At 38.2% G+C, this 13,051-nt stretch overlaps 2 annotated features.

Annotated features, from left to right (window-relative positions):
* Window positions 1-8,634: 8,634 nt before the first annotated feature.
* Window positions 8,635-8,638: a sequence feature (Short protein (N7447_002170, KAJ5836144.1) was converted to a misc_feature.).
* Window positions 8,639-8,694: 56 nt separating this feature from the next.
* Window positions 8,695-8,714: a sequence feature (Short protein (N7447_002170, KAJ5836144.1) was converted to a misc_feature.).
* Between the last annotated feature and the right edge of the window lie 4,337 nt (window positions 8,715-13,051).

The following is a 13,051-nucleotide window of genomic DNA, read 5'->3' as shown; positions in this document are numbered from 1 at the left end:
ACGTTAAAGATAGACCCCTAGTCGGATATAATACTATTTAGTGGTCCGAATCCTAGTTTAATATCTTAATATAATAGCTTAGCTAATTCTGTAGCGTCTATCGTAGTTAAAACTAGGAAGATAAGAAGAAAAGGCACTATCTCGAGAAACGGTCTACGACCACTAAAATCGCATTAACTATCCTCCCTTTCTAGATCGATCAAGGTAATCCTATAATAAAATCTATTAATAATCCGGGAAAGGATCGAGACAGAATGGGTAGTGGTTCGAGCTTATCGAATGGTTAATGCCCTGGGGTCTACGTTATTCAGTAGATTCTATAAGATTTAATATATCTCCTAACGTATTTCACCACCGAGCTACGCACCCCACCCACCCGATTGATTTTAAATGCATTTATTTGAACTAAAACGCCATTGAATTAAATTAAATAGGAATTAGTCTATCTAGATATGTTTCTCTTCTATGCCCTAGTAATCTGCATGTTCCACACCCCTAGGGTGGCCATGTACGTGGCTAAATAGCCGATTCTCTAGGTATACTAGGACCCGGGGGAGGTGCTTTACCTACTTCCTATTACTGCATAATTAATGCAGAGGCTTCTTCGACTGAGAGTCCTTCTTCGGAGGGTATATGCCTTCGAGATCTAGCCCGCTTTTACTTCTGCTTCTCGTTAGCGGCGCGTAAATCGCTAACTTCTTTCTCGAGAAAAGCAGCAGACTATATAGTGATTCAATAGGCCTTTAAAACCTGATTTATCGCGTAATTTAGCGGGCTCGGAGGGCTCCTCGATCTAGTACGAAGTAAGGCTTTAATTAACGAAGCTTACTTTTATAATTACACGTAGTTCGAGGGCGTTTTAGGGTCCTAATCGCTCCCCCCTACTTAGAGGGGGGGTAGGGGTTCGAAGTTAAATATCTAGCTTCGAGATCACTTAATTAGGTGTAAAAGGTACTAAACTAGCTACTTTAAAGCTATTCTTAATCGTCTCCGATTTAAAAGCTTCGATTCGTGCGAGGGGGTATATTTCGAGGAAGTTAAGTTTATCGATATAGTTAATCCGAGTCCGTATTTTTATTTTAGCCAGCCGACTATACGATCGTTTTAACACCGTAAAACAGTAGATATTAAGAGGCTATAAAAGGTAAGAGGAGTGAGGTGGCATATAGATCGGTACTACCTTAGTTTACTTATAGATCCTATCGAATTTCGGGGTTAAATGGCTTCTATGTCCGTCGAGTATTAAAGGTCGATACTCCCCCTTCGTACATAAAGAAGTCCTTAGAATAAAGAGCTTTTTAAGCCAGCGAGTTCTAATTTCATTAGAGGTCTAACCGTTCGGACTAACTTTAAATCGCTAGTTATCCGGAAGGCTATCGAACTAAGATTCGAGGACTTTATATTTAAAAATCATACACAGAGAGAGGGCCTACCCTAAAGCATTCGTACATTTAATAGTAGTCACCTACTTATTCACGATTTCTAGGTTATAAAACCGGGCGCTAACCGTAGAAATCGCTCCTTATAATAACCTTAGCTATAACGATTAATCCTATCGCGAAACTAGTCTCATCGAAGTTATAAACGTTATTAGGGTCGATTCCGAATTAAAGGATTATTTTTTATATAAGATTAAACCACTCTCGAATAGTTTTCGGGCCTTCGCATTTCGCACGTTCATAATTATACCGTTTCGAGAATCGGGAGGAGAGTAGAGGACGTCGTTTAATATATTTTATAACCTAATTCTCGCCGACCGAAAGAATTAGGGTAGTTCCGCGCTTTTCGAGGAGAAGATTCGCTACTTCTCGTATTATAGAAGGCTAGGGGGCTAATTAACGAGAATCTATAGAGAGAATTCATTTTTAAAGAGATTCCTCTTTAATATCTATTAATTTCTGGTAATTTACGCGGGTTTCGGAGCGATTTATGAGACCATTAAGGCGGTTCCGTAAAGAGGAGAATGGCACTTTAAAACGACGTGATGCTCCGCGTATAGAGATAATTTACCGGATTTTAATAGCCTAGCTAGCTAATAAAAGCCTACCCTTTTACTCTACTGAACTACTAGAGGATCAGGGGCGAATTAGTGGCATAGTGGGTAGTTAAAGTGGTTAGGTGCTAAATCATGGACGTGTTTTCGTGTCGCTGATTCACTCGGTGGTGTGATCCACTCGGTGGTGAAATACGTTATTAGTATAATTTTATCTCTATCTTAAAAGCTTTAATTCTTCTCATTAAAGGAATGGGAATTAGATAATCCTAGCGAAGCTATCTAGAAGGATATTTACTGAGGTAGTCTTAAGACTTAGGTTAAGCGCTATAAGGAGTAGCTTAATATTAGGGATAGTTATCGCTAATTGGTCTATTATCTAGGGTTAGGATATCCGAGCTTAAATCTGCGTTAAGAGTTAAATGGCTCCTAGCAGTGAAGGCGATGAGATACACTCTAGTGCTAAGGATAGTATAGATAAAGAGGGCGAAATTCCTCTCCCTCGGTCGTCTAGAAGAGTTCGGAAGGTTTTAAAAAGGCTTAATGGATATGTAGTAGTCTAGTAGATAGGAACTAGGTTTAAGAATATATAACATAAGTTTTTATAATAATAAATCACTAAAAATTAATGTTAAAGAAGTTCGGATATATAGTCAGGATACTTAAAAATATAGGGTAAATCTACATAAAGTATGCATATCACGAGATCTACCTATTTATCTTATTTAACGACCCTTTAGGTCACCCGCGGGTGGCCCTCCCAGGGTCTACCCTCTAGGTGGACTACCCTTAGGGTCGTGAGGGTCACCCGTAGGTCACTGCTAGGTCTAGCTTTAGGTGGGGTGCGTAGCTCGGTGGTAAAATACGTTAACATCTTCTTATATTTAGACCTAATAACGTATTTCACTACCGAGTGGCCACTACCCCCGAGTGGCCATCTCCAAAACACATAGTAAATGCGATAGATTATTTCAACAACTATAAGTTAACTTAATTTTCACTATTAGTGGATAGGTATCGATAAGCATTTCTAGTAGCATGTATTAATTTTCAAAAAGATTAGAAGACTATATTACTATCATTTCAAAAATTACCGAAAATTATGTTACCAAAATCTAGAAATAGATATATCTCAGTCACCGACCCATCAAATTTCTCGAAACTCTCTAAAGAGACTAGATATCACCAAAAATAAATTAGGTTATAAGGAAAGCTCTATATAGACTACCGTTGTTGAGATATTAAGCTGTAATTTATCGCATTTACTACGTGTTTTAGAGATGGCCACTCGGGGGTAGTGGCCGCTCGGTAGTGGAATACGTTAGTAGTTCTATCGTAATAACTCTTCTATTTTCACCCGACTAAAATAGCCCACTATAGGGTTATTATAGTGTATTTATAGTAGTTTTACACGAATACCCTCTTTCCTTAGTACGTATATACGTCCTTAGTACCGTAGTAATCCTAAGGCGTCGACTAACTAGCCTTTATTACTAGGTCTCTATACTAAAACGTCCCCGATTCGGCGGACTACTAATAGACTAGATTATTACTATAGTAATATCTCTAATGTCGAATAGTATATTTAAATCGTCGTATAGTTCTTTTTATTCTAACTAATTATCTACGATAATATATCTAGTATTATACCTATAGGTACACTAGATCTAGGGTTTCCCGATCTAGCTAATTATCTAAATCTAAATTAGAATTTTAAGTTATATGTATTCAGTTAAATTATACTTATAATCTACGTCTAGATTCTTTATCCCTATAATACTCTATATTATAAGGGTTAATAGTTCCTCGTCTCGAATTTAAGCTAGGATATTATCGTCCACGATTGGATCTTAAATCGGGATTATTAATTCCGTTCCGAAGGTAGCTAGCTTACTTAGAGTTTAGAATTCTAGAAAGCCCGTCTACGGGATTTATCTTTCTAGGCTAATACTTTATAATTAAAGTTAAGACGTTAGGAATAATGTATTTCACTACCGAGTGGGCCACCTATCTAAAACGCATTAATTAATTTAAACCATGTCTCTTTAACCACCCACTGTGAAGGGCTGAAGCTTTATTGATTCAATTAGGCTAGGCCAACATGCTGTTTACATCAATCTTGGAGAAAAGGTAACTATCTACTAGCGATGGGGGTTTATGTATGTTGTGGGCACGTGCCTCACGTGATCCAAGCCGGGCTCTGGCCCGTTACACCCACCATGCCACTAATTCGCTCTTAACGCTCTAAAAAATTAATAGAGTAAGAGGGTAGGATATTACTAGCTATCTAGGCTTTTAAGAATCAAGAAATATCTTCAGTTCGTGAAGTGGCGCGCCGTTTTAACGTACCCGAAACTACCCTTCGCCGCCGCCTCAGTGGTACATAAAACCGCGCGAATTCTCGCGTAAATTCGTCTAAATTAACATAAATTAAAGAGGAGTCTCTTTAAAAATGGATTCTCTCTATGGATTCTCGTGGAGTAGCCCCCCGGCCCTCTATAGTACGAGAAATAGCGGATCTTCTTCTTTAAAAGCGTAGAACTACCCCGATTCTTTCGGTCGGCGAAAAATTAGTATATAACTTTATAAAATAGCGTCCTCTCCTCTCCTCTCGATTTTTAAAACGGTATACCTATAAGCGCGCGAAATGTGAAGACCCTAGAATCATTAAGGAGTGGTTTAATCTAGTTTAAAAGATAATCATTTAATTCGGAATCGACCCTAATAACGTTTATAACTTCGACGAGACCGGGTTCGTAATAGATTAATCGCTATAGCGAAGGTGATTTCGAGGAGTGATCTCTCTAGCCGGCGCTCCCTTTTATAGCCTAGAAATCGTGAATAGGTGACTATTATCGAATATATAAATGTATCGAGGTAGGTGCTCCCTCCGTATGTGATTTTTAAAGGTAAAATCTTCCTCGAATCTTAGTTTAAGGGCCTTCCGGATAACTAGCGATTTAAAGTTAGTCCGAACGGCTAGACCTCTAATGAAATTAGAGTTCGCTAGCTCGAAAAGCTCTTTATTCCGATGACTTCTTCGCGTACGAAGGGGGGTATCGACTTTTAATACTTAACGGACACGGAAGCCATTTAGCCCCTAAATTCGACGAGATTTATAAGTAAAATAAGGTAATACCGATCTATATGCCACCTCACTCCTCTCACCTTTTATAGCCTCTCGATATTAGCTGTTTTACGGTGTTAAAACGATCATATGGTCGGCTAGTCGAGACGAAAATGCGGACCGGAATTAACTATATCGATAAACTTAATTTCCTCGAAGCATACCCCCTCGCACGAATTAAAGCTTTTAAATCGGAGGCTATTAAAAATAGCTTCGGAGCAGCTGGTTTAGTGCCTTTTTCACCTAATAGAGTGCTTTCGAAGCTTAATATTTAGCTTCGAACCCCGACCCCCCTCCGAGTAGAGGAAGCGATTAGGACCTAAAAACGCCCTCGAACTACGTGTAATTATAAAAGTAAGCTTCGTTAATTAAAGCTTTACTTCGTGTTAGATCGAGGAGCCCTCCGAGCCCGCTAAATTACGCGATAAATCAGGTTTTAAAGGCATGCTAGATCACTATATAATCCGCCGCACTTCTTAAGAAAGAAGTAAGCGAATTACGCGCCGCTAACGAGAAGTAAAAGTAAAAGCGCACTCGATCCCGAAGGCAGATACCTGCCGAAGAAGGCCTCTCAGTTTAAAAAGCTTCTTAATTAATTACTAAGCCGGTGGAAGTAATTAAAGCACCTCCCTCCCCTCCACGAAGAAGCCTATCGCCGGCTTTATAACCACGTTCGCGGGCCTCCCTAAAGTGTAGTGGTTATGGAGAAATAGGGCATAAAATCAATAGATGCCTAGCTAGATAAATCAATTTAGTTGAATTAATTTAATGTTGTTTTAGTTGAGATAAATATAGTTAAATCCAATGGTTTAGGTTAGGTGCGCCACTCGCTTGCGTGCGCCGCTCGCTTACCGAACACGTTATATAAGTAGTGCTTATATTATTACTATTAGTCCCTTTTAAGTCTATTAAATTTAGGTTAAGTTACTAACGTTCCGCTCGTTTTTTAGTCTACCCTTATCGCTGATAATAATTAGGTACTTTCTTAGGCTACTTATGCTATTCGTGATAATTATAGTATAACGTATTTCACTAGTGAGTGGGCCACACCAGCGAGTGAGCCACCCACCCAGAACGCGTCCATGAATTAGAACTTAATCATTTTAACCACCCACCATGCCACTAATTCGGTCTTAATCCTCTAAAAAATCTAACAGAGGAGGAGGGTAGGATCTTATTAGCTATCCAGGCTATTAAGAATCAAGAAAAAACTATAATTCGTGAAGCAGCACGTATATTTTAAGTCCCCCGCTCTACCTTATAACGTCGCCTCGCTGGTGATAGTTTAGTCTAAAACACGAGCTAATAACCTTAAGTTAACTAAAACTAAGGAGTAATCACTTAAAAAGTGGATTATCTCTATGGATCTACGTAGAGGAGCCCCCCGGCCTTCTATAGGACGAGAAATGGCGAATCTTCTTCTTAAAAAGCGGGGAACTACCATAGTTCCTTTAGTCGGCGAAAATTAAGCTATAAAGTTTATTAAGAGGTATCCTCTCTTATCCTCCTAGTTCTTAAAACGATATAATTACGAGCGTGCGAAATGCGAAGATCTAAAAATCATTAGGGAGGAGTGGTTTAATCCTATTTAAAAAAACCATCCTTTAATTTAGCATCGACCCCGATAATGTTTATAACTTTGATAAGACTAGTTTTATAATAGGGTTAATCGCTATAGCGAAGGTGATTATAAGGAGTGATCTATCCGGTCGGCGCTTACTTTTATAACTTAGAAATCATAAATAGGTGACTATTATTAAGTGTACGAATGCTTCGGGGTAGGCCCTCCCTCTGTGTGTGATTTTTAAAGGTAAAGTCTTCCTCAAAATCTTAGTTCGACGGCCTTCCGGATAACTAGCGATTTAAAGTTAGTCCGAATGGATAGACCTCCGATGAAATTAGACTTCGCTAGCTCTAAAAGCTCTTCATTCCGACGACTTCTTTATATACGAAGGGGAGGTATCGGCTTCTAGTACTTAACGATCACGGAAGCTATCTAACCCCTAAATTCGATAAAATCTGCGAGAAAAATTAGATTATACTAATCTATATACCTCCGCACTCCTCTTACCTTTTATAACCCCTCGATATCGGCTGTTTTTCAGTACTAAAAATGCGGGTCGGGATAAATTATATCGATAAACTTAACTTCCTCGAACTATACACCCTCGCACGAACTAAAGCTTTTAAATCGGAGACTATTAAAAATAGCTTTAAAGTAGCTAGTTTAATACCTTTTATACCTAATCGAGTGATATTAAAGCTAAATATTCGCCTTCGTACACTAACCCCCTCCGAGCCAGGGGAGCGAATTAAGCCGGAATTCTACACTAAAAACACTAGCTATAGAGAAAGAACTACGTCGATAGGCTACTTTAATTAAAGCTCTACTTCGTATAAGATTAAGAAGTCCACTAAGTTCCCTCCGACCGTGCATTAACCCAGCTTATAAAAGGCTTCCGTCTTATAATATAAGGGGCTATCTTACTCGCTAAAGAAAACCAGGAACTACGCGCTAAAAACGAGAAGAAGAAGTAAAAGCGCACCCGATCTAGAAGGCATATACCTTCCGAAGAAGGCCCTTAGGTTAAGAGGCCTCTGCTTTGATTTTATAGGCGGGGGAAGTAAGTGAAGCACCTCCCCCGGGTCCCGGTATGCCTAGAGAATCGGCTATTCAGCCACGTACGCGCCCCCCCCCCCCCCCGCGAGGGTGTGGAATATCCAGGTGACTAGGGCATAGAAGAGAAACATGTCTAGATAGACTAATTTCTAGTTAAACTAATATAACGGTATTTTGGTTAAATAAATGCATTTAAAATTAATGGGTTAGATTTATTAGACCACTCGGGGGTGAAATACGTTATAGTCTTATTATAAAGCCTCCTTAGAGAGCGAGCGATGCTAGAGAGGAGAGATTAAGTAGAATATTAGAAAATTCGATAAAAGCTTTAGTATCTAATAAAAAGAGGAATAGCTTATTAACCTAATCGACCTCTTCGATGAAGCCCTAAAGAAATTTATTTTAGACTCCTAGAAAGTGTTTATTATAATAACTACCGTTATAGAAGTTATAAAGAGAAGTGGGTATCTTATGTATAAAAATACACTAAAGATAAGGGGAATTAATATAACTTTTAAAAGAATAGATAAATATAATACTATAAAACTCCTATAATACTAACCGGCCCTTACATTTTGTACTAAAATTACAGACCTTCGCAAGCGAGGGTCCGCCACCCATTTATAAAGGATCACCTAAATGTAAATATTTTCATACCTTTTACTTTAACCACCATTTACTATCTTATAATACGTCGTAGTATATTAATTAATTAAAAATAGTAAAGAAATTAATTAGCTATTTAACTACTAGAATATAAAAGAAAATCACTTCTCCCGGCGTTTTTTTACCCTACTATGCTTCCTAATTTTAACTAACACCTTCTTCCACTTCCGCCTTATTTTTTCTTAATCCATCTTTTCACTTAATTTAAACTCTTTTCCTTTTATCTCTTTAACTTAGGATAAATTAATGATTCCGGTGATCTATATATAATAACGAGAAGTATCGTACCGGGCATAGCGAGCACCCATAATAGCTTATATTAAATCGAATTCCCGCTATATCTAGTAAGCTAATATAGCTTACGCTTTAGCCCCCTTTTAAAGCTTTATTAAGGCATTTTTAAAGCGCTAAGTATCTAGATTATACTAATTAAGCCGGCAGCTAATCCTTCTCACTTTCTCAGCGGTTTTTAGAGTGCTAAACTTAGTGTTTTATGAGGTGGTTAAGGGTGTATTCGACCGGGGTAAATTATTATAATATAGATCGTACGACTCTAATTCATCCGTAATAAGCTTAGGATTAATAGGCTAGAGGCTAGTTAATTTAAATCTAAGCTTTATTATATTCGACCGGAAGGTTTTCCGTCTAATTTCTCCAATTAAGTATAGAAATTTATCCTTAGAGAATTTACGGCATCTAGTCATTATAGTAGCTTCTATAGCCTCACTATGCTAGTGTTTATACACGCTAATACGCCGACATCGAGAGGCTATAGTATATAACTAGTATGCGAGAGTAAGAAGAATAATATAATATCATTCTTCTCATAAAATCGAATAAATTAGCGCGTTAAATACGAACTAAAACGGTCGCATATAACTAGCCTTTTTTCTTCTAAGTGTACGACTAACCGTCCACTTATAAAAGAGCTAAATCCATTAATATACTAAGGTATCGTTAATATAGCTAGTATCGGTTATAGCTATATACTTATCCTCCTAGATAGTATTAAACTAACGTAGTAATGCCTATTTTATACTTAGGATTATAAGTGGCGGGTAGGTAAAACTATCGGCCGAAATAGCCTCTAAAACCGTGGTAGACTCGCGATTTATAATAGATCCATTAAATAGCTTCTTTTTTAGATGCCTAGTAATAATGAATTAATCGCGACCGACGCTAATTTAGAAGCTAGTTTTATTAAAATTATAGATATCTTAATAGTATATACTATGCTTAGTCACCACACGTTAATAGTCTTAAAACCACCTCTCTACCACGGTTTTATTAAGTGCACTAGCCCTTTCGACATTAAGGGCTCGCCGGCGTCGTACATAGTACTTAGGATTACGTTTAAGAAAACGCTTTAGCTAGTGGTCGCCGATTTATGGTGGTGGAGTGGTAGAATCGGTATAGGCTTCTTCGAGAATTAAATTAGCAGTAATAGTAATTTATCGGCGATTTATTAATGCTCCGACCGTGTTAAAGTAATTAATATAATCACATAAAGCCTGCTCCTATATAGGATTAAGCTTCCGGTCATTAGGTTTTATTAAAAAGGTGATTTTCCACCGTACTATCGCCGGCGTAGTCGGTGGGTACATGGGAACCGCGAATTCTCGCGCAGTTTTCGAGATATTCGGCTTTATCTGCTTAGATAGAGAATCGAGAGCTAGCTGAATCTGTTACTCTATATCTTTATTGGTTTTAGGCATTTTTAGTGGTGTGGTTGATGGTCAAAATAAAAGGGTAGCATTTAAAAGAATATTTACATTTAGATGATCCTTTGCAAATGGGTGGCGGACCCTCGCTTGCGAGGGTCTGTAATTTTGGTACAAAATGTAAGGGCCGGTTACTACCAATCTCCTTATCCTCTATTAAAAGGCAGAAATACGCCCCTACTGAGACCCGCATAACTTCGAAGGCTATCTCGAATCGCTAGGAAATACCTCCCAGGTCAGACTAAGGGTCAAAGGCCTAAGCACTATTTATAAAGCTTTAGAATCCGCTTTAAGATATAATTATTACTATTATAAATAACATCCTACTAAATATAAAAGAGGAAATATTAATATAGGCTTTAGCCTTTACCTAAGTCTACTTCTTACTATCTAAAAGGGAAGGACTACCTATTATATATATATAAGATAAACAATAAAGGGAAGCTATAGCGATTTATTGTTAAATTAGCCCTAAACTAATAATAATACCCTTATCGAATATTTACCCCTATAATAGATATAAGGGTATATTACGAAGGGGAATAAGTATAAGAGAAAGAGGAAACCTAAAAGGCTAAGGACACACTAAAGGTAGATCCTACGCCTTAGGAGGGAGCGCTACCTCCGCTAAAAAATAGTAATAGTGCTAATTTAACGTCAAGAGGAAGTCATTATATATAGAGAGATAAAAACCACCAGGCACTAGAATGCCCCTAGAAAGTAGCTATCTAACCAATAACCTAAATAATTAGATTAGGATAATGAAGGTAGTTAGGAAAAATAAAAGAGCTAGAGTAAAAAGAACCTAATACCCTAGTTCTATACCTATAGATTAGGACTATAATATACCTTTATATACTAGTTACCCTTAGAAACGGTGTTAAAACCTATATAAATCTAGACATAGGCGCAGAATATAATATAGTTAGTAAGGAATCCGCTTATAGGAATAAATTACTTAACGTATTCCACTACCGAGTGGGCCACCTATCCAAAACGCGTCAATTAATTTAACCCCTTCTTCTTCAACCACCCACCATGCCACCAATTCGCTCTCAACGCTCTGGAAATTCAATAGAGTAAGAGGGTAGGATCTTACTAGCTATCCAGGCTTTTAAGAATCAAGAAATCTCTTTAATTCGTGAAGTGGCGCGCCGTTTCGAAGTCCCCCGCTCTACCTTATAACGCCGCCTCGCTGGTGATACCTTTCGTCCTAAAACACGCGCTAATAGTCATATATTAACAGAACTCGAGGAGGAATCTCTTTAAAAATGGATACTCTCTATAGATTCTCGTGGAGGGGCCCCCCGGCACTCTATAGTACGAGAAATGGCGGATCTTCTTCTTTAAAAGCGTGGAACTACCCCGGTTCTTTCGGTCGGCGAAAACTAGGTTACGAAATTTATATAACGGCATCCTCTCCTCTTCTCCCGATTCTTAAAACGGTATAACTACGAGAGTGCGAAATATAAAGACCCGAAAATCATTTAAGAGTGGTTTAATCTAGTTTAAAAGATAATCCTTTAATTTAGAATCGACCCCGACGATATCTATAACTTCGATGAGACCGGTTTCGCTATAGGAGTGGTTTTAACTATAAAGGTTATTACGAGAAGTGATTTACCTAGTCGAAGAGGAGTTTTATAACCTAAAAATCGTGAATAGGTGACTATAATTAAGTGTACGAATGCTTTAGGTTAGGCCCTCCCTCCGTGTGTGATTTTTAAAGGTAAAGTCTTTCTTAAATCATGGTTCGAAGGCCTTCCGGAGAACTAGCGTTTCGAAGTAAGCCCTAACGGCTGGACCTCTAATAAAATTAGACTCTATTAGCTAGAAAAGCTCTTTATTCCTAGTACTTCTGCGCGTACGAAGGGGGAGTATCGGCTTCTAGTACTTAACGGCCACGGAAGTCATTTAACGCCTAAATTTAACGAAATTTATGAGTAAAATAAGGTAATACTAATCTATATGCTAGCACATTTATCTTATCTTTTATAACCTCTAGATATTAGCTGTTTTACGGTATTAAAACGATCGTACGGTCGGATGGTTAAAACTAAAATGCGGAACGGGATTAACTATATCGATAAGCTTAACTTCCTCGAAGTATACCCCCTCGCACGAATTAAAGCTTTTAAATCGGAGACTATTAAAAATAGCTTCGGAGTAGCCGGTTTAGTCCCCTTTTTACCGGAGAGAGTGATTTTAAAGCTTAATATTTGGCTTCGAACTCTAACCCCCCCAGCTAGCCGGGGTAGTGAATTAAGCCGGAATTTTACACTAAAAACCCCTTTTATAGAGAAAGATCTACGTCGTTAGGCTTCATTAATTAAAGCTTTACTTCGTATAAGATCTCGAAGCCCGCCTAGCCCATCAGATCGTGCATTAAACTAGCTTATAAAAGGCTTCCATCTTATAATATAAGGTGCTATCCTACTCGCTAAAGAAAATAAGGAATTACGCGCCGCTAACGAGAAGCAGAAGTAAAAGCGTACTAGATCCCGGAGGTAAATACCCGCCGAAGAAGGCCTTTCAGTTCAAGAAGCCTCTGCATTAATTATGCAGTAATAAGAAGTAATTAAAGCACCTCCCCCCGGCCCCGGCATGCCTAGAGAATCAACTATTCAGCCACGTACGCGGCCCCCCGGGGGTGTGGAATATGCAGATTACTAGGGAATAGAAGAGAAATATGTCCAGATAGACCAGTTATTAGTTGATTTAATTTAATGGTGTTTTGGTAGAGATATATGCATTTCAATTCAATATGTTAGGTTAGGGTGGCGGCTTGGTGGTGAAATACGTTATATAACGATTTAAAGATACTATTCGATATTAGGGATACCACTATAGTAGTAATCTAGTCTGTTAGTATAGATACTAAAGACCTAGAGATAGTCCGCCGAAATGGGGACGTCTTAGTGTAG

The sequence above is a fragment of the Penicillium robsamsonii genome (assembly GCF_028829455.1).
Source record: "Penicillium robsamsonii strain IBT 29466 chromosome Unknown utg000001l_segment0_segment0, whole genome shotgun sequence".
NCBI lineage: Eukaryota > Fungi > Ascomycota > Eurotiomycetes > Eurotiales > Aspergillaceae > Penicillium > Penicillium robsamsonii.
Note: the sequence above shows the minus strand (reverse complement) of the source record. Positions and strands in the feature narration are given on the sequence as shown.